Raw genomic sequence first — 26,241 nt, 5'->3', positions numbered from 1 at the left:
TAGATGGGATAAGATTTTGGGGCTCATGGGTTCATGCATTTTTCGTGCATTGGTATATCATTTTCATTGTTTTGAGTGCATGACCATTGATAGCATTGTATTATGTTGCAGTACTCGATGACAGTGGAGTTTCCCATGATGATGGTGAAGTAGGAAGAGGAGAATCTCGTGAATAGAGAAGTATGGTGAGGTGAGGAATGTGGGTAGCATATGTTTTGTATACTCAATTAGTTGTCTGTGTTGGATATGATGATTACTTGGGGGTGGTTTTGTTGTTATCAAAATGGGAACAGGGCACAAAAAATATAAGGAAGAAGAGGATTCATCTGAGGATTCTGTGAGGAGCTTCAGGTTGCAAGCGCCTTTGGGGACTAAGGAGGAATCAGGGGGAGAATGATAACTGATCTCAATATCGCCCATGCCCATGGGAGATGCCACCTTTCAACCTTGGCTCTTGTTCTCCCAACAACTAGATTTCTACAAATTCTCATTCTCATGCTCTTACCCTGGGCAGGAATCCCTAGACCTTCTCAGAAAACTGGGAGCACTTACCCTCCTTCATCCTTGGTGTCTCCTTTCATGCCCAGGTCCCCTCTGCTCAAGACTCCCAAGACTCCAAGGACACCATGGACTCCTTCCCTTATCTCTCCCAGGGTTTTGAGCCCCATTGAGACTCCCATGCAAAGGGTTTTGAACAATATGAAGACCTATCTAGAGGAGGTTGGGTACATCACTAAGTTAAATCCTCTAGATAAATGGCTACCCATCACAAAGTCTAGGAATCGGAATTCTTACTATGCAACATTTCATAATCTCAATATAGGGATTGTGTTTCAAGACTTGATTCTACCCATTACAAGAAAAAAGGCCATTGGTGAGGGTCATGCCTATGACAGACCTTTAAGGTCCATCACCAATGTCGCATATGGTGACGATCCTTAAAAAAGAGTTGTTGTAAGTATATATAGTGATGGTCCTTTAAGGTTTGTCACCAAAGCCATTTCCAATAACACTTTTGGTGAGGGTTGTTAAAGGGTCGTCACTAATTCTCTCCTTCGTGAAACTTTTGGTGAGGGTTGTTAAAGGCCCATCACTAATTCTCTATTTGGTGACACTTCTAGTGACGATCTTTTATTGACCCTTACCAATGCTCTTTTTGGTTAATTTTGGTGACGGTCAAAAAATGTTCATCATCATTGATCATTCCAATGAGTTTTTGATGACACTATGTGCCTGTTACTATATTTTTTGTCAAAAGATAATGATTTAAGACCATTGTTCTGGAGTCCTTTCCATTATGTGTCCAAGGCCATAGTGGTTAGAGTTAGTCAATTTGTTAAGAATTAATTAGTGTGTATCATTTCCCTCAAGTCATAAGAATATATTTTTCCTATTAGTCAACACATGATTCATCTCTATTTGGTTTATTATCTAGCAAATTCCCTTTAGATAAAGTTCCACTAGTGTGCGTAGGAAATATATTATTTAATACATAATCAAGCTCTATCAATTCTATTAATGAGATATACCTAGCACTCATCAACACTCATGGCACACCTTAACATGCTTTGGAACACATTAACATTCCTTGGCACCTCGCATGTCTTCGAACATATTTGTACATGGAACATCTTTGTACCTAGAACATCTTGCCATGAGTAGGATGCCCAAGAACATGTTGGCATGCCCTAGCATAGCATAACTCCCCTATCATGTGTTGTCATGCCTTGTAGTCCCTAGCATTCCCTAGAACACCTTGGCATAATATTGCATTGACATACATTAGCACTTGGCACACATTGGCACTTAGCATTTATTGGAACATATTATTAGTGTTCCTAGCATTCCCCTTTTGAAAAAAATAAAGTCCAGACTTATTAACCCTCTTATGTGTTCATTTACTTGCATTTTATCTTAGTTATTCCTTTTGTTTCCTTCAAACTCCTTGATGCATATTCGCATACTCTAGTGCATTGCACATCCTAGCATGTCTTGGCATGCCTTGGCACTATTTGGCACATCTTAGCACACTGCAGAACTACCTAGTACACTCTAGCACTTCTTGATATGCCCTAATATTCCTTAGCATGCCTTACCTATGCTTAGCATACCTTTTCACTCCCTCCTTAGCATAACAACTAGCACTCATTGAAAATCCCTGACACACCCTCATATTCATTCACTTCTATGCATTTTGACCTAGTGCTCCCTTGTGTTGTCATAGTACTCCCTAACACTCCTTAGCATGCATTGGCACTCTCTAGCACACCTTAGCACTCTTCTACATGCTCTTCCACTTCATAGCATGCATCACGCTACCTGACACACATTGGAACTAGGCACGTGTTGGCACTTGGCAAGTCTTAGCATGTTTGGCATGCATTGAGATGACTTGGTATGCTTTGGCATGATTCAATATTAAATTTATTTGATATAATATCGGAAAGTAGATTAGAAGCAACAGAGGAATATTTGGCACTTTGAATGCACTGACACTTGGCACTTGGCACCTATTAGCACCTAGTGTTGGTGTGCCTAGCATGCCTCTCATGGAAAAGATAAATTGATGACTTATTAACCCTATTATGTGTTCATTTCCTTGTAGTTTAACTTGTTCGTCCCTTTTCTTCCTTAACAATCCTTCGCATGCATTGTCACACCCTTGCACATCTTGGCTTGCCTTAACACATGACACATCTTAGCCTGTTTGACATGCCTTCGTACTATCTGGCACATGTTAGCATGCCATAGCATTCCCTAACACACCTTGGCAATCATGCCCTCACAAATAGAATTACATTTTTCCACGAATTGGGAACATTACATTCCCTAGAACACCTTGGCACTCCCTTGTTGTCATGTCCTCATAAATAGCCTTATTTTTTGTGACTTGGGAACCCAACCAACTCATTAACAAAATAATATTGTTCCCAACCCAAATTTTCCCTTTCTATGGAATTGCTTTGTCCACACCTTATCACAACCATAGGCTTGATTCATGTAAGTCCTATTCTGAACTTCTCCTAAAACACTTCATCCTTGGGACACCTAGAATTCACTGACAGTCCTTGGCACACACTCTTATTTGTTCATTTCCAAGAATTTTGACCTAGTTCTCCCTTGTGTTCCCCTAACACTCCCTAGCACTACTCAACATCCATTGACATTGTCTGCCATATGTTAGAACACCTTTTCATTCCTTGGCATTCCCTGTCACTCCTTAGCTATCATGCCCTCACAACTACCCTTAGGTGTTTCGAGACTTGGGAACCCAACCAAGTCCCTCCTCGACTACAAAAACTTAACCAAGTTATAGTTACTACAACTATATTATGCCTTGTTCACCTACGAACTACCTATAACACATCTTAGGCTACTCATTTCCAATCTCAACTCATCCCACTTAGCAAGTTACCAAGTCAAGGCTCATGTCCAATAATGGACATAAAACAACTAAGAAACACAATACACATCTTGACATGTCTTAACACCTAGCACATCTAACAATTCCCTAGCCCTATGTGGCGTGTGTTAGCATCCCCTACATTTCTTGGCACACTTTTCACTCCCTAGCACACCCTAGCACTCCTTGACTTTCCCTGGAACTCTAGCATGCCTTGGCACTACCTAACATATAACCTTGTCACTACCTCCTTAGAACACTTGGAACTCATTGACACTCCCTATCACACACTCTTATCTCTTCATTTCCATGGATTTTGAACTAGTTCTCCCTTGTGTTTATATGGTACTCCCTAACATTCACTAGCATGCATTGGCATACCCTGGCACCTCACACTTCTTGGCATGTTTCCTTGGCACTCTAGCATTCCTTGGCACTACCTAATATATCTTGTCACTCAATCCTTGCCACACCTAGAACTCACTAACACTCCTTGTCACACACTCGTACTCATTCATTTCCATGTATTTGAAACTAGTGATCCCTTTTGTTTCCTTCACACTCCATAACACTCCCTGGCATGCATTAGCACACCCTAGCACCTGGCACAACTTAGCATGTTGCCCTGGCCTCTAGCATGCTTTAGCACTGCCTACCATACATTGTTACTCCCTCAGCGCACCTGTATCTCACTGACACTTCCTGTCACAAACTCTTATTTGTTCATTTTCATGCACTAATTTGACATAGTGCTCCCTTGTGTTTCCCTGGCACTCCCTAACACTTCTTATCACATGTTGACACACCCTAGCACCTGCAACATCTTGGTTGCATTTCACCATAGCAATCTAGCATGACTTAGCATAGCCTAGCATACCATGTCACTCTCTCCTTAGCACACTTAGAACTCGCTAACACTCCCTATCACACACTCTTATTCATTCATTTCCATGAATTTTGACCCAGTGCTCCCTTATGTTTCCCCGACACTCCCTAACACTCCTTAGCACACATTGGCACACCTTAGCACTTGGCCCTAGCATGCATTTGCTCCACACCGTAGCACTTGGCACATCTTCGCATGCCTTATCAATTGGCTTGTCTAGCATTCCTAACATGCCTTGGAATTGTTTAGCACATGTTAGTATTTCTTGGCATTCCCTGACACGCCTTGGCGCTCCCTAATTGTCATGCCCTCATAGATAACTTTACTATTTTTGCAACTTGGGAACCCAACCAAGTCATTAGAATAACATTGTTGCGCCCAACCCAAAGTATTCCTTTGTCTGGAACTACTTTGGCCTAACCCTTATAATTGTAACCATAGGCTTGCCTCCTAAAATTAATATTTTGACCTTCTGCTAACACACTTTTTCCTTGAGACACATGGAATTCATTGACACTCCTCAGCACACACACTTATTTGATCATTTCCATGTATTTTGACCTAGTTCTCCCTTGTGATTCCCTAACACTCCCTAAAAATTCCTCAACATGCATTGGCAATGCTCGACATGTGTTAGCATGTCTTTTCATTCCTTGGCATGCCCTGGCACTCCTTAGCTATAATGTCCTCACAACTACCCTTACTTTTTTTGGGACTTGGGAACCCAACCAAGTCTTGCCTCGACTACAACAACTTGACCAAGCTACAGTTACTACAACTAGACTATGCCTTGTTCACCTAAGAACCGAATATAACTCATCTTAGGTTACTCATGTGTAATTTCAACTTATCCAACTTAACAACTTACAAGTTACCATGTCAAGGCTCATGTCCAATTGTGGCCACAAAACAACTGAGCAACATAGTTTACATCTTGACATGCCATAGCACCTAGCACATATAACAATCCCTTGGCACTATGTGGCATGTGCTAGCACCCCCTACAATCCTTGGCATGCTTTGGCACTCTCTAGCACTCCCTGACATTCCCTAGAAATCTATCATTCCTTGGCACTGCCTAGCATATAACCTTGTCACTCCCTCCTTAACACACCTGAAAATCACTGAAACTCCCTATCACACACTCTTATTCATTCATTTCCATGCATTTTGAGCTAGTTTCCCCTTGTGTTTCCATGACACTCCCTAACACTTGACACAAATGCCAATTTTCTTATTCTTGGATATGGTGTTCTTCTTTTATACATGTGACCCTTGAATATGCCATGAAATCCTCCAAAATCTTCTTAAAGGATTGGAGCTCCTCTTAATGTGCTTAAGGATTCATGAGGTTAATTACAAGTTTAAACATGAGTTTTTGAGTGCTTTTATGTAAATTTTATGTGCAAATTATCATAAAAAATGATTGAACAACAGCTAATAACAAACATAAGCATCACCATAAAGAGTATCACAACAACGCATGATGAAGGACTTCACTCCTCCTGGGCTACATCTCCTTGGTCCATCTTCCAATGGCTTGGCCCTCTCTATTATGCTAAAATATTTGAATACATCAGTTTACAATGCTCAGAAAGCTCTCAAACCTATTCCAATGGCTCTAAAATGCCCAAAAATGCCTGTGTAGCCTCTTTCTGCTCCTAATTTGGTAAAAATTTGAAGTTATGGTTTTTCCCAGTTTTTTGCTAATCGCACCGCAAATTTCCCAAAATCTAACACCATCCTACAAATTTGCCCCAAAATGCGCTAACGGGGCAACAATTTCATCGAATCTCGGGCGAAACTGTCGGATGCTTTTATTAGCTTCCAACACCTTAGTTATGATAATTGTGGCCATATGGGGGCCACGTGCTCGGGGTTAAGGCCAACAACCCACCCTGCCGGCCGAGCCCCCACTCCCCTCTAATTGGTGGTCATATGGTGTTTCTGCGACCAAGGGTCGACCCTCGTGGGCCGGCCCCTCCCCCGAATGGTGCATTCATAACATTTAAATAAACGTCGACGAAATATATGGTGAAGACTTATGTGTATGGCGTATTCGTATGGATCTTGACTTGTGCCTTGGTAGTTGCGGGTTCGACCCCCACTGTTGCTACCCGGACTCGACCCAAAATTTTGGTGCCCTCGGGCTACCACATGGTGACTTCTGGTTGGGCCGTGTGTTAACCCATGGTTGGCCACCAATCCACCCAATCAAAAACACCGAATTTCATCCACTTAGAACATGTCACTTGGCACAAGGTGATTTGCAGGATAATGTTGACTAGTCAACCTACAACATAGACCCGCACAGTCAGTGCCACATCAGAAGTACGAATTGCTCATTAGGTTGCCAAATTTTTAAAAAAATTCCACTGTTTGGGAAAGTGAACAGAACATGATTCTGGGAGAATACGGTGTTTGTTCCGCACGAAATGAGTTGCGTTGAATTTATGATGATGAGCACTATGTTGTCGTTCAGTGTCCACACTGATCCAAAAACTTTGAATTTTGAGCAATTTTTGAGCACCTGATCATTCCTCCCCATTGGAAGCCTTTTGGACCCCGAAAGATCACTTTCAATTGTCCAGCAAGTGAGGGTACAATTCCCTCACCTTTCCAATCTCGATCCATTTGGTCTTTGAAGGATTTGTTCCTCCTATTTCAGCTAGGGTTCCTCTGCTCCTCCATGGTTTAAGACCCTGGTCTTGGATAAGGGCTTCATTTAAGCAGCTTACTTGTTTTCTCAACTCTTTATTCTCTCATTCACCGCATACAAGAAAAATAATCAAAATTAATTCATTGCTAACAGAGAAAAAAACAACATTGACAGAGAGAAATAAATTATATTGATATTTGATCCTTGAAGCCTCAGTGATTAAGGCACAATACTCATCCACAATTATTTCACTTTATTGAAATCCTTCATGTATTCCATTCGCATTGCCTAATTCAAAAAATTGTGTAAGGACCTCATTTCATAATTTTTTCACATAAAATTTCAGTTTTTCATGTAAATTCCTTGGGCACCATGATACAAGTAGTTTAATTAAATAGAGGTATCATTTACAAATATATACAAGCAGAAATGATATTACATTTTGTGCTTATTTTCACTTATGATCTCGCTTTGAGTTTGATGTGGTATTTATAAATATAAATTCATTCTCAAAATTCATAAAATATAATGAGAATTGATTTTAATTGAGATATCATTTTTTCCATACATTTTATGTTGGATTGGACGAGCTTTGTCATTACACATGAACATACACACAAGCACAACATAAGCACAACGAATGTCAAAACACTTGTGAATAGGGCTCACTACTTTAATAATTATTTTATAACCTTGATGTTTAATATTTTTCCAACCATGTAAATGACTATACCTTCTCCTAATTCCACCACCAATGCCACATTCATGTTGTTGTTAAGATCCCTTTTTGATTCAAGCGTAAGACCATATAAGGTGATCAATGATGAAATCTTTAATCACCTTTACTCGTTGACATATTATTTATCTCCTACATCATTCACACCACCCTCCTTCTTATGACACAAAAAAACATTATAACCTCCTTCTTATGTAGTCCTATATGTTAATCTAATAATTCACTTTAATATTTATATTCATCTATTTAAAAAATTTATCAATACTTATTACGCCGATAAGCATTTTCTTTACCGGATTGGGGTGGGCAAACACTATTCAGCCCAACCAATCAAAAGCCTTCATTTTCGTCGTTCAGGAAAATAGAAATAAGACACGTGGCACAAGTTGAGTGGAGGTCGCTTTGCGTACATGCCTGCATACATCCTTACCACCATGGCATTTGTAGCATCACCGCATCTGCCTGTCACTTCTTCTCTCCCATCCTCCCAACTCCCACCTGCATAAAATCCACCCTCTACCCTTGGAAGCCCTCAACCCGACGCCATTCCACAAAGCTAGAGTAGCAGGAGAAGGAGGGCATTTCTTAGCAATGAAACCTTCAACATCAATTCTGGTACGATTCGACATGAGCATCTGAAATGCGTGTTGTTGTGGATATGTCTCCCATTTCCTTGAATTCGATCTGATTCGTTGTGACATTCTGTGAAATTTGAATGGGAAGAGGGAATAATAAGTTCGCCTCGCTAAACCTCAACGACATTTATGGAAAGAAAGAGACAAATCCTAATCTTGCTAACCCGACAAGAAATGGAAACATTGGTGGAACATTTACTTGGTCCAAACCTAACTTTGAGTCCAACGATATTGTCACCCCTCAACCTAGTTCTACAAATATTGAGGGTAAATTATAAGGTTTTCAGACTAACATTCCTCCTCGCAGGCCATTGCCGCTCCGGGAGGCTTGAAATTGGGATGACGATGAGCGATATTGGACACTACCATTGCACCAACAAAATAGAGCGACGAATTTTGGTGATGGTCATCATAATAACATGAATAATCATTATTCTAGTGGGAACAAGAATGTGAATTTGAGTCGAGATTATCCCGTCTAAGGAGACAAGCAGGACATAAACAATAATGTGTAAACTATTTCCTTCCACATTCCCCCATTCCTATCAACGTTCCTTTGAACCTCTCGACGCAATTGCTAATATGTAGTCTTTCTAATAATAATATCAGTATTATAACTTAAAAACTGTATCTTAATATCATCTACTATTACAATGAATATTTCATTTTATTTTTCCATTTTTATAATTACAAATTATTATCCATAAAAAACCACAAGAAATGTATATAAAATAAAATTGATTATTATCCAATTTTAAGGTCACGGCCAAGCCAGACACCAAATTAGTGTATGATACCCCCTTGTTTATGGGACAAGGGACCCACCTCTACAATGATTTGACTGCTAAGTCTACGAAGGCATACATACTCTACCCCCCTCTGGTTTTGAACCTGTGACCTCTCAAGAGGAAACACATGCTCTTAACCATTAGGCCCACTCAAGCTGTATACATGGTAAAGAAAGAGACAATTAAAAACATAAAAAGCAATTCAATCTGATAATAAACCTCATGTGCAACAAATTTTAATGCAAAAATATTAACAACAATTTTTTTTTTTCAAACAAAAGAATAAAAATAATTATATAATAAAAATAATTAAATAAATGAATAAAATTTTAACTATGTGTTCAACCATCACTCTCTTTAGTACTTACCACTGTATTTTAACCTAATGTTGTGTCTCAAATATTTTTAGCTATTTTTAGAAAAACACAATGTAATGTTATGTTAAAATATTTTAACTATTTTTAAAAAAGAACATAATGTAATGGTAGAAATTTGGTCAACATTCGTGCTAGTTATTTTTATACATTACATTTGTCTTTTCTTTAACACTCCTCTTGCTTTTCCTTCTAATTCCATGGGGACCAATGGGCATATCTTCCACTTGCTTTTTTTGAGTCAGTGAAGAAATGAGAAGCCATGTGTAGAAGGACCATTAATTGGCTTCATATATGATGTGGAAAAATTATATAGATCAATTATAAACTAGCTGGTCATTTTCATGCAAATGGAGCAATATAAAATATTAAGCGTGGGCATAAGCATCCAACCATCACCAAATTTTTAAATGTTATTTTTTCCGCTAGAGTGCCACGAGTCCCCCATAGATTCCATACCATGCAAAGCACCCTACATGGGCAATTAATCTAGATTTGTTTCCTCTGAATGCTGTAGTCTAACTCACAGAAGGAATTGTCGGGAAAGTTATGGAAATTCTGGTCATATTTAGAGAAAATCCGGCAAAGATTTTTGTAAATCCAAGTTATAGTTGTTAAACTTCAAAATTTTAGGTGTTTTAGACGTTTTTTATGGTGTTGAATCCATTTCCACCATCAAAAACGTGATTCAAACACTGTCTCTACAAGATTTTTTGAATTTTTTTCTTCCCAGATTTCAACCACTTTTGGCCGTCCAGGCAATTCCTTTGCCTCGTTAGACCACTCCCCTCTGAATAACCCTAAAACCCCTTGATTGAGCCCCTATAAATTGAGAGAGACACAAATAAACTCAGTCGAAGGGAAGGGGTAGGTTTTATTTACGAGGCAGAAGTAGGAGGAGAGCTCAATTTCACAGATCCCTCTACTTTGAAACCTCCATTTCAACTCCCATTCATCTCTTTACTCACATCCAACTGAATATCTATGCTTGGCTGGATTGAATTTCCTTTAAATGTTTCAAGTGTCGGCTTGCTGAGTACCTAGGTTTTTCGATCCTGGCTTACTCATTAGATTGTTCTTGCAAAGTAATTTTGAAGGATCAGAGCCCTTAGTGATTTTTGTACATAAGTGGGCCCAGAATTTGGCGAAAGCACAATTGGGTGCAACTCAAACCATACAAATATAAAACCCTTTAATAAAATAGTGAGCTAACCCCAACCCTATATTACAGAGAGGCAAGATACTTTGCATTTCAAGAGTATAGAGGATTTTACGGCAGTTTTATGGTGTTTTATGAATAGCTCAACTGAATATCTTTTCAAATTGATGAATTGTTGTAGCAAATGAGCGTACCATTGAGAAGCATGGATTTGGGTTTGCATTTTTTTAAAATTTAAACCAAGGAGATTTTTAACATCGGAGCATTGAAGTAAGTAAAACTAGTAAAAACATATTCCTTCTTGATTTTGAAAACCATTTTTTATTTTTCCTGCTGAGACGTGAAAATTCATGTTTCCTTTAAAAAATCTCTTGTAGCAACCCTATAGATCCAAGAGTAGTCTCAGTGGTTTTCAAAAAAGGTTGATACCCATTTAATAAAATCCAAACAATTCAAATGTCTCACTGCCTCTCGTTTCCACCACCAGGATATGAAAACAAGGCCATTAATGGCGACCTAGGGTATTTAGATGAGGTTTGTCCCTTATTCAAAATGGCTTGGATATGATGGTTTAGTACATGATTCCTTCAACAATTACACTTCATTTATGCCTATCTTTGAAGTTTTATTTTTCGAAGTGGTTGAACTGTTTAAATGGTTGTTGCGATGCCTCCAGAAACATAGATTATATGGCTAGCTTCAATGGTTAGTAATCATTATGAATCACATATTACTTTCATTTTTCTGTTATGATTATATTGCCAACAAGAAGGGTGATATTTGATAATGGAAGAGCATAGGGTTTTTTTAATGACAGTGTCACTATCAGGGTCAGGATAGGGATTGGTTTCTCATTAGGTCTTTTGCACTGCAGGGTTCATACTAGCTATGTAATTTTAGTTAATATGGGTTAACTAGGTTTTTCTGGTACAAGTGAGGGGGGTTTTGTTTGTGCATCCTTTGAGAGCGAGAGTAAGAAAGTATATCCTTAGAGTATTATTATTATTATTTTCCTAGTTGTTTCTACTATGTTTTTTGATAGTGTCATGTCCATCTGCTTGCTTCTGTAACCCTGCTTGTTCAGCATATTTGATTTAAGAATGTTATTGAGTGCTTCATGAGTGATACATCAACTAAAGGCTGGTTACATGGTTGTTCCCTCTCCTGCTATAGTGTGGAGACAAGCATTGATAGCCAACTCCGAACCTAAAGTTGTTAATTCTCTCGAATGGACTCGATTAGTAGTTTGATGACAGGTTTCTTCACACTATCTTATTTATAAGAAAGAAATCTCGTCAATCTCATTACACACGGTCCACTGGGTTGCCCATTTATACCCAAATGGCTCCCTTTTGATGAAGGTGGGCAATAATTGTATTTCATAGTTACAAATATACATACGTGTCAGTCGATCACCATTTGACACTAGGTTTTGTTTCTCTCAAGTTCCATTGATACTTCTCTCCAAATAAACTAGTTGTAGTCCTCTAAATCTTTGCTTGCGTATTTGTGGCTTAAGGGAACACTTTGGTACTAGGCAAGCACATTAAAGTTGAATCCAATATTTTGTGTCTGTTGAACCTCCTACTCTTGGCATTTCTAGCTAGTTGTATGCATTTACCAATTGAAGAGGAATTAACATGTCTTTGATGATAGGGTGATTCATTATAAATTAATTTAGGAATTGGCTTGTAGATATCTCACTTTTTGTGTCTCTTTGGTGTATGAATGTCTGTGTACAACTCTTCTAATCAAATGATTGCCTTGTGGGAACATATCTTCGATAATCCTTACTCTGTAGGAAATATGTGATGTATTAGTAATTTTGACTCCCATGTGTGTTGCCTAATAGAGCTTACTGTTATTTCCATCTCGAGCCATATCTTAATTCCTCAAGGAATGCCTACCCAAGAATGCAAATGGTAAATCCAAAGAGACCTTCTACTTGATATAGATTTACTATTAGAAATTTTAATGCATTTTGTTGTAGGGTTTATGATCTATTAGTAAGTTTGAATCCCATTCGTATTGCTCAACATAGCTTACTGTTCCATCTCGAACCATATATCAATGCCTTAAGGAATGCCTACCCAGGAATGCAAATGGTAAATCCAAAGTGACATTTTTCTTGATATGGATTTACTATTACAAAATTTTGTGAATTTTGTTGTAGGGCTTTTAGAGGGTTTGATTGTGCCAATGTTTTTTACAACAATAATTATAAAGGACCAGGACATTGTTTGATGCATAAGTTCATAATCAACAGGTTTCTGGTTATTTTTGGTAATTGTTAGGTAAATTCTTTAGGCATTCTAGAATATATTTTGGAAAATGTTAGGATGCTTACTAGTTTCTACTAGTTGATTTTGAAAATTATGGAACATTCATTAGATAGTGTCCATATATTTTCAGAAGAAAGCTAATCTATTAGGTTTTAGTATTTACATAGTATGTATGGAATGAAAAGAAGCCAGAGAGTTTTACAAGTTCAGAAAAAATGGCGATAACTGGATAGGTTTATAGGGCATCAAATTCATTCAAGATCAGCACTAATAGCGCTGATGAGAAACTACATTAAATTATTTTGAAGTTAGAAAAATTTGGTAGTCTGCTAGGATGGCACCTCTATTTTTCCTCCTAACATTTATATTATGCAGTAGCCTGTGCTGAAGCTATTGTAAAATGCTAATTTTCTTGTGTGCTCTAAGAATTTCTCATTATTGGCTTTGCTTCCTTTAATTGCTTACAGGTCACAAATGACTTGTTTCTCTAGTTTATACAGCTTTCCGGTTCTCTTAAGAGCCTCATTCCGGAAATTTGAATTTTTTTATTTTAAATACTTAGTGTTTAACCTTTCTATTTATGAGTTAGTGAGATTGATATCACCATGACGTACATATATTTTATGGGCAACAACTTCCTATGTTGTTTAGCAACATTGACATTGAGAAAGTATTTCAATTCAATTTTTTACTTCTTTGGCCTTGTTGCTAGATCCGTACATGGTTTTTCATGAAAGATCCAAACAGAAGTAGGGAGCCCCCATTTGATCTCATCATGAATAATAAAGTGAGAGTAATTGTTGTGGTGGTGACAGTGGGAAACACCCTTGTATTATGAATTTGATAATTGAAGGTGTAGTTTTAGGAAGCAATGGGGTCCTAGCATGCAATTGTTTGATTGGGTTAATGCTGAGAAAGTCTAGACACTTCTCTGCTATGGTGTATGATGCCTACAAACAGTTAGTTCCTTAGGTCATCATACATGAATAATTTAGGGCACATCCTTTGCACCTTTGAGACTCTCCAAAGACTTGTCTCTTTCCTTCATAGGATCCAAACTATAGGAGAGTTATCATTAGACTTGTGAGGCACCTTAAGATGTCTTTCTATTTTGAGCACTTCATGTTGTCAAGGGATAGTCTTGTTGTTAGACATAAGTATCCATGAAGACATTGGATGCACAACATTAGGATCCTTGTTCGCTAGTTTGAAGTATGCCCTCACCATCTTTGCATTGAGAGATTATCACATTTCATTGTTGGAGAAGATTTATCTATTATTTCCCATATAGGAGAATGAGTCAAAGGAGCACAAACCCAAAGATGGAAAATTTAAATTTAAAACCCATGAAGCAACTAGTACAATGAGAATAAACTAGAGAGTCACTTTGACTATGAAGCAAAACAAGAAAACACAAACTTGGAGAGACACTCTCCTTACAACCATTCAGGAAAAGGCTCAAATCATTGGTAGCTGATGAAACCAAAGTGCAGAAAATCTAGGAATTATGCCAATTGTTAGAAGAGTGATTTGCAAAACCAATCAGTGTTCTCTTATCAATATCCTTTTAAACATGCCAAGTTCCTAGACTTGTTCCCCATTCTTTTCCATGAGATCTTGGTTGTTGTGCTTGAGATGTGCACTTTGATCATTCAATGAGGGAGAGGTCATCGATTTGTCTGTAGACAATGAAAACCGCAATCTTGCTCGAATTAACCTAGCTTTGAGCCAATTCCCAAGTGGCTAGATTATAAGTCCCCCACTTTGATTGATGGCCACCTTTCCTAATGAGTGTACTAATGTCCATGATTGGACTCTCATGTTGGGGAGGAGGACGATTCTTGTTGATTTTGAATCTTCTAGGATTTGAGGGAGGTTGTGGAAGACCAAAGGCCCAACAATTTGATTTTTAATGTGTATATTGTTGAATTTCTTTTTTACTTTATTTTTTTTGTTTGTATCATATCGAACTCTAATTCAAACTTGTTAACTAGGGATTTGTGAGGCCATGAATCTCATATTTATTTTTAGTGAGTAGTGTTCCATCACAAGTCTCTCAAAGAGTTCCAAGTCCTTGATCTTATCACATTTCTCATATTAGTTGTCAATGCTTTCCAATTGATTTCCCTCCCATCTATGACAACTAGTCTATCATTATTAAGGCTACTTAGTGGCATTGAGTGTCAAGAGAGTCTCGAAAATCATATTAAACTTTGTGAGGCCATGAATCTCATATTTCTTTTTAGTGAGTAGTGTTTCCCTCACAAGTCTCTCAAAGAGTTCCATGTCCTAAATATTATCACATGTCTCATCTTAGTTTTCAATGCTTTCCAATTTCTTTCCCTCCCATCTCTAACAACCAATCTATCATTATTAAGGCTTTCTAGTGGCATTGAGTGTCAAGAGAGTCTCGAAAATCATATTAAACTTCCTATAAGGGTTTTTTAGTTCAACCTTGTCAATCGTGGTAGATGTTCTTGTAGGGACGTTTCCATCCTCTTTTGTCTTTTTGGTGTATGCTAGGGCTTCCCACCATCTCCCTCTAGCCCCATTCTTGTTTTTTATCATGCATGGCTTTTTCTTTTGTCATTTATTGTTTTTTTTTGTTTACATCTCTCATACGGTATTTCAACTTATTTAGATTATGCTTTACCTTTTAGCACTTATGACTCAACACTCCTAGAATTTGTCATCATTGTTTTATGAGCCCTATTGTCTTACCTTTTTGGTCATTTGTGGACATTAATTAACTTGTGTATCTATGTTATTGTTGTACTTGAATACATGCATTTGATTTATTTTTGTACAAAATTTTTTACAACCCCAAGGTTGATATCTGAATTAGTGAACGAAATAGAAATCTCTACCAAAGACCATTTTAAAACTCTTTTCAACTCTTGCATCAATAAAATGGTATTTTAGCGTTCGAAAATTGAGTGCCTCTGAATTGTTGCTTAGATAGGAACCACCTTTATAATATAACTTCTTTAGATAGTTGATTTACTTTTGTATTGAACTCTCTACATAAAAACAACTTTTTACTTCTAGAACTTGATTCATGATTGGGAATAATGTCATATTTTTAATTCTACATTTTATTATTTTCCCCGTCAAAAAACATCTTGGAATCTCCAGACACCTGCAAGTATTCCTTGAGAAACCCTGGATCTTATCCAAACCAATGTTTGGTTCTTTAGGAGTATCTCTTTCAGAGGATTCTAACTCCATTTATGAGAGACCCTAATTTTGTGACCTACTTGTGCAGATTCATTTGCAGACCTTTAAAAATATGCAATTCATCAAAATCCAGATACCCTAGATTGTAAAGCACGAAAAAGTTGTAAAAATATTTTTTTTGATTTATTTGTTATCCATGAGTAAAGTCATTCTACTGAAGACATCTAGTCCCACTTGTTTGTCCCTCTTGATATTTGAAATACTTCATTTCAAGTAGATCTAGAAGAATAGTAGGTGACAAAAAGATGATCCATAGATTCCTAATGACATTTGTATACTATATAATGTCACGGTCGATTCCAACTCCTCTTTTGGCTATTATCCCATGTTAAGATTTTATTACCCAAACCTAACTGGGGGATTCCTTCCTTTTACCTTCTCCCTGTCCATAGAATCCTGGAACAATTTTTCCTAATTTTGTTAATAATGCCTTTGGGAATGTGTGCAATGGATACCCAATATAGAGGAATACTTGTACCAGTGTACCACCAGGTGAGAGAAATATGTTGCACCATATAGATGTTCTAGCTTCAACTTTGTCAAATAGTCAGGGCCAATGAGCATACTTATAATCATTTGGTTTTAATTTAGAGTCCAAGTATTTTATTCCATGGTCAAGATGAGAGTCAGTGATAAGGAGCATAGAGTTCTTACCTTTTCCTCTACCTCATTGAACATTATTGAGGACTTCATCATGTTGACCTCATACTTTTTTGCTTGGCAATATATATCCATAATCTCCTTTATGCTTCCTAATTTCCCAATGGTACCTTGACTAAAAATCGTAATGTCATCTAATGAGGAAATGTGAAATTACCCTCTCCTCATTGCATCCATTATCAACATACTTAACCCTTCAACAACTATAATACTTAATTTTAAGCATATCTAGAAGAATAGTAGGTTACAAAAAGATTATCCATAGATTCTTCATGACATTTGTACATTATATATTTCCATGGTCCACTCAAAATCTTCTTTTGGCCATTATCCCATGTTAAGATTTTATTAGACAGACCTATCTAGGGAAATATTTTAGTTTTTAAAGGACTCTCCAACTTCCAGGCCATCTTCCACCACTAGGCTCTTTCTCCTCCTTCAGATTCTTCCATTTTGGTTGAATAACCAATTTTATATCCATAATCTCCTTTATGCTTCTTAATTTCCCAATGGTACCTTGACTGAAAATTGTAATGTCATCTAATGAGGAAATCTGAAATGACCCTTTCCTTGTTGCATCCATTATCAGCATACTTAACCCTTCAACAACTATAATAGTTCATTTTAAGCAGATCTAGAAGAATAGTAGGTGATAAAAAGATTATCCATAGATTCCTCATGAAATTTGTACAATATATATTGCCATAGTCAACTCTAAATATTCTTTTGGCCATTATCCCATTTTAAGATTTTACTAGCCATACCTAACTGGGGAAAGCTTTTAGTTTTTAAAGGGTTCTCCAACTTCCTGGTCATCTTCCACCACTAGGCTCTTTCTCCTCCTTGAGATTCTTCCATTTTGGTTGAATAACCAATTTTATTTATATACTCCGTTCTGCTTTGATTTTTTAATCATATAATTATGTCTTCCTACTGTGATTCAACAAAGTTACATATTCTCTGTTTTTTCTTGTAAATTCAAGACTTCTATTGTTTTCCATTTTTTGGACTAATCATTTCTTCAAACAGGACTTGTTGGATCTTTTAGAGAGAATATTCCCATGAAGTGCAGAACATTTAGAAGGGGTTCTGAGAATGTAAAATTTTCTTTATAGCCAATCCAAGGATCTTCCCCAATTTTCTCTTTATTTTCTCTTCCTACTTTTTGAGTTGTTCATTTTCCTCTTATAATGAATGCCCTAACCAAAGTTTTGTAGACAATTGAAGCACTCTAAATAATTTTCCTTTCCATTCTCAACCATTTTTTCCATTGATGTCCCTTTTGAACAATTTAATTTCTATCACATTTCAAAATAGCCCTTCATTATAAATTAACCTCTTAAGGCTTCTTGTAACCATTGGTGCCATATTAAATGCATTTAGATTCTTCAACCTCCATCCACCTGTTTCATTTGAATTTTGGAGTTTCCACTCTTGTCCATTTAACTTCCTTCGACATTTTCCCTATCCATAGAATCCTGGAACAATTTTTCCTAATTTTGTTAATAATGACTTTGGGAATGTGTGCAATAGATACCCAATATAGAGGAATACTTTATTCTACCAGCGTAGCACCGGGTGACAGCCATATATTTCACTATATAGAGGTTCTAGCGTCAACTTTGTCCAATAGCCCAAGCCAATGTGCATACTTGTAATTATTTGATTTTACCTTTCAAGATGAGAGTCAGTGATAAGGAGCAAAGAGTTTTTACCTTTTCCTCTTCCTCTTTCAACATTATTGAGGACTTCATCATGTTGACCTCATACATTTTTTCTTGGAAATATATATACATAATATCCTTTATGCTTCTTAATTTCCCAATGGAACGTTGATTGAAAATCATAATGTCATCTAATGAGGAAATGTGAAATGAACCTCTCCTCGTTGCATCCTTTATCGGCATACTTAACCCTTCAACAACTATAAGAAATAGGAAAGTGGGCAAGATACATCCTTTTCATGGGCCTGTTGAGGCATTAAAAATACTTAACCCTTCAACAATTATAAGAAATAGGAAAGAGGACAAGAGACATCATTGTCATAGGCCCGTCAAGGCATAAAAAAATATGAAGAAATTTATTCATCAGAACGAAAAAGGATGCTAATGATAGGCATCCTATTATCCAACAGATAGACTGCAAATTTATACCCAATTGAAACAACAAAAGAGCTGATATATATCCAATTCACTTTATCATATGCTTTTGCACAATCTATTTTCAGTACAACTGCTAGAATTTTTGGGCTCTTGATTGAATGCATTCCTTCCTCAGTTGTCCCCACAACATTACCAATGTCTGAACCTTGTTTGAGACTTGAGTTTGATAACATTTCTTTCATCACAATTTTATGTGCTTATAATTGTATAGACAACAAATTTTTGAACACGTCAGTGATTTTTAATTGAGGAATTCCTTATTGCAAGATCAAATGGAATGGGCTACCTTGTTGATTGAACCATTTGTTAATTTAGGTTTTGACATTTGAAAGCCTATATTTTTTTCATTTATTTTTCTAGTGTTTTTTGAAGAGAAAATTCTGAATGCAAATTTCATATGGTACAAAAGGTTTCTATACATCAAAAAATGTTGCCTTTATCATGTTTATTAAATTCCAGTAAAATAGGAGGACGTCAAGGTCCTTTTAACCAGCTAAATAAGTGAGCATTATTTTATGGTAGAATTTGGTGAGGAGATACAATGTGAGAATCACAAGAGGAATTGGTTATATCCATGTTAAAACCCAGCTTGAGGGAGTGACCAATAAATACAGCAAGAATGGCCATCGGTTTGAACTTTGATTTTGCAATTAATGCAACCAAATTTGGGATTTTAAAGAAACGATTGGTCTTGGGAAAGGGCAATGTCGATGAATAGTGGAGAGTTATCATTTTCTCTTTGGCTATGATCTCAAGAGAATATACATATTTCTTACAAATGTCAATCTTTGCAAATACCTACATAGGCATCTTATATAATCCATTTTGTTCCAAAACGAGTGCCACTTTTGAATGAAGAGGACAAGCAAACAAAATATTATACTAGGTAGCAGTCTATGCCCATAAAGCTTTGGCAACATTACATTTTCACATAATTTGGTAATTGTTTGTGGCAAATCATGTACCATCCATTTATAAGGCTACTGTGGTGTAGCATATCCTTAACCACTATACTGATATGAAGAACCAGTGATCTGAGTAGTCTTGATTTATAAGAAGAGTGGGCTTTTGCATGTCTTGACACCTCCTAAGCCATATTGTTTGATCATTATTAATTGTTTGCTTCTTGTTAAAGCAATTTGCAATGATATAATTTGGCACAATCATAGAATGTAAGTCTTTTAGTTATGTAAATAATTAAATGGGTTCCATGCTTATTCACCTCATTTGGGTTCATTTTCCAATTCGAAACCTTGAAATTCAAAAAAAAAAAATCGACAATAAAAAATTAAATTAACATTTATTACTTAATGGAAAAATATGTTCAAAGGGGTTTATCCTATTGTTTTATATTTGTTTTTCCTTTCCTTATAAACTTGATTTTAGTATCTTGTAGTTCTGTTTATGGAAATTCTTATAGGAAGAGTTCTAAATTTTGAACAATCAACATATGCATTCTAGCAACAATTGTAGTAGAAGAATCCCAAAAATAGTCAAAGAGAGGGAAAACAAAACGAAATGACTTTCCATTGTTGTGCTTTTATTCTATTGAGCTTATTGTACTTCCTATTTGGAGTTTCTTGTATATCATTGCAATCTTATAGTCGTTCACGTAACTAATTCTATAGAAATAATTATTCTTCTTGTAGCAAATTAACTAGAAGTAAATTGGCATGTAGGCATGGTTGAGAAAAAAGGGTGGTGAAAATTAAATGGATCAACACCGAGAATATAATCATAACCTTTAGTCATGTATTTTCTTTAGTTGTCTTTTCACTTTACTTAATGAACTCTTTGGTTAAACTCTATTTTTTCTCGTTTATCCTTGATTGGTGATTGGTGATGTGACATTGCATCATCTTTTGGATGAATATTGTTGATTGTCTCATATGACTATGGTATCTCTTCCAATTATGAGAACATTTATATAATTTCTTCATGTCACTTCTTAACCTTTAGTCATGTATTTTCTTTAGCTGTCTTTTCACTTTACTTAATGAACTCTTTGGTTAAACTCTATTTTTTCTCATTTATCCTTGATTGCTGATGTGATATTACGTCATCTTTTGGATGAATATTGTTGATTGTCTCATATGACTATGGTATCTCTTCCAATTATGAGAACATTTATATAATTTCTTCATGTTACTTCTTACGTGTAAGACATGAGCCCCATAGTGAATAATGGTGTGATTTATACTATGTACAATGTTGCATTTTATATGTTGAAGCTGCTACATGACTATGTATAGGTACCATGCAGATGTTAAGATACTCCAAATTTTCATTTTTTGTTAAGTATAAGTCATGCCTCTAGGGTATTATATTAAAAATTTGAAGGCTTGGATATGAAAATTTCAAATACTTGTGGCTTTTCCTCAATCCTATAGCCTCCCTATAGAACTAAACGAAATTTGCCAAATTTTCTTGTTGGTGAGAAATTAGATGGATTTTTTTTTTTTTGAGTGGATAGAGTTAAATGAAAAGTTATTAAAAATGAACAAGGATGAATATGGAATGGAAAGAAAATAGAATGAGATGGAAGTGAAAATGAAAACTAGTAATGATGAGATAACCATGGTAATGTATGGAATAGAATAGTTTTAATACAAAGTGAAAATAAGTGTTTTGATGTCCTTGCAATGATTTTATTTTTAATTTATTTATATCCTTGTACTTTATAATAATGTGATTTATGCTTCTCTATTTCAAGTTTGTCCTATGGTAGCCTCTTCAATTACTTATAATTTCCTAACAGATAAATTAGAAACTATGCATGTCATTTGAAACTTGTGAACTATTGTGCATTGTTTATGTTAATATAATATGTTAAGTGCTAAAGAAATTGTATTATTAATTTATTTATTTATTATGGAGTGTAGGTGTTATTTTTAATTTTGCGTATCCTGGTGTGCACTATGAATATTAGCCAAAATTTTGTACTTACAATTTTAAGATATATTTATTGGTTACATTTCAGGATCATTGTTATTGATTGTTGTATTTTGACATATTGAATTAATTAATAATGAGAAGCACTCCCGATTAGTTTTCTAGACCCCATAGCCAGTAGGATTCAAGCATGTAGCTCATAATTGCATCATGAATATTATTATTTTTTTACATTTTGGCATGAAAATCAGTGACAACAGATTTACATGATTCACAAGGTGAGAAATCAATATTTGATGTAATTGTAGATTTTAGGTTTGATAATTATAAGTCATTTATAGGTTATAAATGTCTTCAAAGTTTCACTTCTAATTGAGTATTCAACTAAACATATTGAGTATCTTATTGTAATTATTTTTCCTTCCACCCACTTTTCATAACTTCATAACCATTAGGTAGGGACCTATAACTTCGATGCTACTTATTTGTTTAGTAAGAGAATTTCCAAGACTTTACAATGTTTTAGAATTTGTTGAAAGTTGTAGAATTTACAATCTATAAAATTTCAAGGTCTAATTTTTTAAAGGGTGCTAGCTCAATGGAAGAGAACCTGCTTTTCAAGCAGAAGGTTGGTGGTTTGATTCCATCATGCCTTGATATTGATATGAAATGGAAATTATTATTGTTTGGTGGTGAAAGCTCTTTCGACTATCCCCGATAAATTTATGGCAACATTTTTTGACCCTCACCAAAATATGAAATGGTGACGGTCAAAGAACACCACCATATATATGTATCAATAATAATGACCATGAAAGGTCCATCACCATAAATTGTTGTTGTTCACATGAAATGGTGACGGTCAATGAACGCCACCATATATATGCATTAATAGTGACAACCATGAAAAGTCCATCACAATAAATCGTCATTGTTTAGATGGAATTGTGATTGTCACTATCCATTATTATAATCATTATTCATGATGGACCTTGAATGTCACCACAACACCTACACCTTTGCTGACGCCACCTTTGGTGACGTTCATTGTTTTGGTGACGGAGGCTAAGATCCGTCAACATTGCTCATATGAAATGGTGACGGTCACTATCCATCATTATAAATCATTATTGGTGACAGACCTTGAATGTCACCACAACACCTATACTTTTGACAGTGCCACCTTTAGTGACGTTCAGTTTTTGGTGACGAAGGCTTTTTTGACTGTCACCAATGAGCTTATGGTGACATTTTTTGACCCTCACTAATGACCTTTTTTCTTGTAGTGGTCAATGGATTTTACCTTCTTGGGATGGTATGTAGAATGTTCTTGATTTCTCTGTCTTTTTTCTTTCATGTTTTCATGGGTTTTTTAAAAAAATTGATTTTTAGATTCATCAAAATATGATGTAATGTCAGATCACATGGATGTATTTTGCAAAATAATTTGAAGTGATTTTAGATTCATCTTGACCCTGGCCGATATACTTAAAAAATGATCAAATTCCTCAAGTTAAAAATCTTAGTTTTCACATCGACTTGTTGTGATTAAATCATATTGATATTGTTATATCTAACTAGGTTGTAGAATGTGTCAGTGCAATGGAATGCAATGGATAAAAATGTGGGTTGCCTCTGTAAAATGTGCCGCAATGGATAAAAATGTGGGTTGTCGTGGGTTTGTTTCTTCTGCAACCTTTGTTTTCATTTGCATTTTCTTTTTTCTTTGATATTTGTATTGTGACATTATTTGAGATTTGTATCATAACTTAGAACTGAGTTCTATTAGTTTTATATTTAATTAGATCCACCTTTAACTAATATTTAAATAGATCCATCTAAATTCCATAACTCCATATCTGTTCAAATAAATATTGAATTTTTAAAAATAACAATTTTATGTTTTGAATTCCTAAAAATAACAATTTTAATGTTTTTGCACCCAATCGATGGAGTTAAATAGTCATTTAAGCTGCTGGGATTCAAAATCATTGATATTACTACCTCTACCTTGGCTTTAGAATGTGCCTTTCAGATCTATGAATATATAAGTGTTCCTTTGAGCATTTAGTCCTTCTATAACATTGTTGCTATTTGTACTTTTTGTAACATTGTTGTGATTTGTAGTTTCTTTCCCATGAGTATAAGCAAGAATCCAAGATCCGTTCAAATAAATATTGAATTCCTAAAAGTACCAATTTTTATGTTTTGAATTCTTAAAGGTAACATCTTTTATGTTTTGCACCCACTTGATGGGCTTAAATAGTCCTTTAAGATGTTGGGATTCAAAATCATTGATATTACTACCTCTACCTTGGCTGTAGAATGTGCCTATGCCTCTTAGAGCTATGAATATAGAAGTGTGGTGTTGTGGGTTTATTCCTTCTGTAACTTTGTTGTGATTTGTACTTTCTTGTCCATGAATATAAACAGGAGTTGGGGAATAATTTGTCTGACCATAGCATACCTGTGGCAACTCTACACTATGTGGGTTCTTATCATGCTTCATGAAGTTGTTTGGGGGAACACTACAACAAATATGTGGAGCTTGCACACGCTGCATTTGGTAACAATAATATATACCTTTTACAATTACAATCTTGATATCTAGGCTGCTTTATTACTAAGCTTAAGCTACATGTCTATTTTGATTGGATATCAAAGTGTGGATTGCTATCTCGAATGCAGAGTCCATATAATCTTCAGTTTTAGGTCTAAACATCAGATTTTAGATATTTTTTTGTAGATCTAATAGATTCAAGTATATATTAATGTTGGATATAATAATCCTAGATGGAAGGAATGTATGAATGCCGATTTTTCTTTAAACATTGCAGGGGAGAGGCTTGGTGTATGGTTGACTCTATTTCCAATTGTTTATCTATTAGCTAGGATGACAACTACCCTGATACTGATTGGTGGAGAGACAATGAAGTTATTTTACAAATTTTTTGTGGCCCAACTTGTGGATCCAATCCACTTACTATAGTGGAATGGTATTTGGTTTTCATGTCCCTTTGCATTGTTTTGTCCCAATTGTCTAATCTTAACTCCATAGCAGGACTCTCCCTTATAGGTGCTATAACTACAATTACATACTGCACTATGGTTTGGGGTTTGTCCACAAGAAAATATAGACCCTTGGGCATATCTTGTGAAAACCTAAAGGCCAAAATGGACACTACAACAACATTCTCAATCTTGAATTCATTGGGAATTATTGATTTTTCCTTCAGGGGTAACAATATTGCTTTGGAAATACAAGTACTGTGCTTTTGTAGCAACATAGACTTGTGTTTCCTTATGATTTCTTATCTTTGTCCATATTGTTTAGAGAAGGTTACATATTAATAGCTTACCGTATAGATGATGTTTCTTTCCCGTGATTAACTAGGAAGTTGTATATGAGAATGCAGGCTACTATGCCATCTAGTCTCAAGCATCCTACCTTTGTACCAATGTGGAGAGGAGCAAAGGTTGCTTATTTACTTGTGGTCATGTGCATGTTCCCCATTGCAATTGGAGGTTACCGGGCTTATGGATATTTTGTAAGTATCGATCACTTGCCTTCTCAAACTTGTATTTGAGTAAAATCATAGATGCTCTGACTTTCTATATCTTATTGATGTATTTTATGGTTGTAAATCTAATGTTGTTAATTTATTTCTTCATAGTTTGTTATGCCAAGTTGCCAACAATATATTTCCTTCCCGTGCCTTAGAAACCTGCATCAACAAAAAATCTTTGTTAGGTTGTTCTCATAATATTCTTGGTCATATCGTTGTGCATATTAGTTGTTCATAAAGAACACAGTCTTTTACCATTATGGAGTATCATGATGTTATGAAACCAGCTCACAAAAAGATATAAAAGAGAGATCCATGCCTTAGAATTCAGCCTCTTCGAGGGGGCAACCTCCTTTACATTACATAAATGAGCAATTCTTGGATGATACAAATGACAAAACCTCCTTTCTATATATAGGAGTCTAAGGAGTCACAATATAATCCAACCGACCTAACAATAATAATATAAAGCCACAAAAATAACAATAGAGGGATTCTATGGGGCACAGAAATAACAATATGGGGGTAATAGGGGCACAACAATATAAATAAGGGGTATAACTACAATAGTAATGGGGTAATCACTAGTATTATAGGGACCCAACATGCCCCTCTCCTTCAAAAAAGTGTTGTCCTCAACGCTTGAGTAGTTTTGGATACTTCTGCATAAAATTCTCATCCTCCCATGTGGAATCTTCAGCGGATAAGTTCTTCCACTTGATAAGATACTCTGAAATTGATCAATTTCGTAGCTGTCGAGTTCTTATTTCTGTGACTGCTTCCGGTTCCAATATAATTTTTC

The 26,241-nt window shown here is 35.8% G+C and overlaps 1 pseudogene; it reads left to right on the top strand.

The window, feature by feature from the left end:
- Window positions 1-283: 283 nt before the first annotated feature.
- LOC149216507 (lysine histidine transporter-like 8) lies at window positions 284-25,460 on the top strand (annotated as a pseudogene).
- Window positions 25,461-26,241: the final 781 nt, after the last annotated feature.

The sequence above is a fragment of the Pinus tabuliformis genome, chromosome 1_1 (genome assembly GCF_031772625.1).
Source record: "Pinus tabuliformis cultivar Carrire ecotype Pingquan chromosome 1_1, CPIR1, whole genome shotgun sequence".
Lineage (NCBI taxonomy): Eukaryota > Viridiplantae > Streptophyta > Pinopsida > Pinales > Pinaceae > Pinus > Pinus tabuliformis.
Note: the sequence above shows the minus strand (reverse complement) of the source record. Positions and strands in the feature narration are given on the sequence as shown.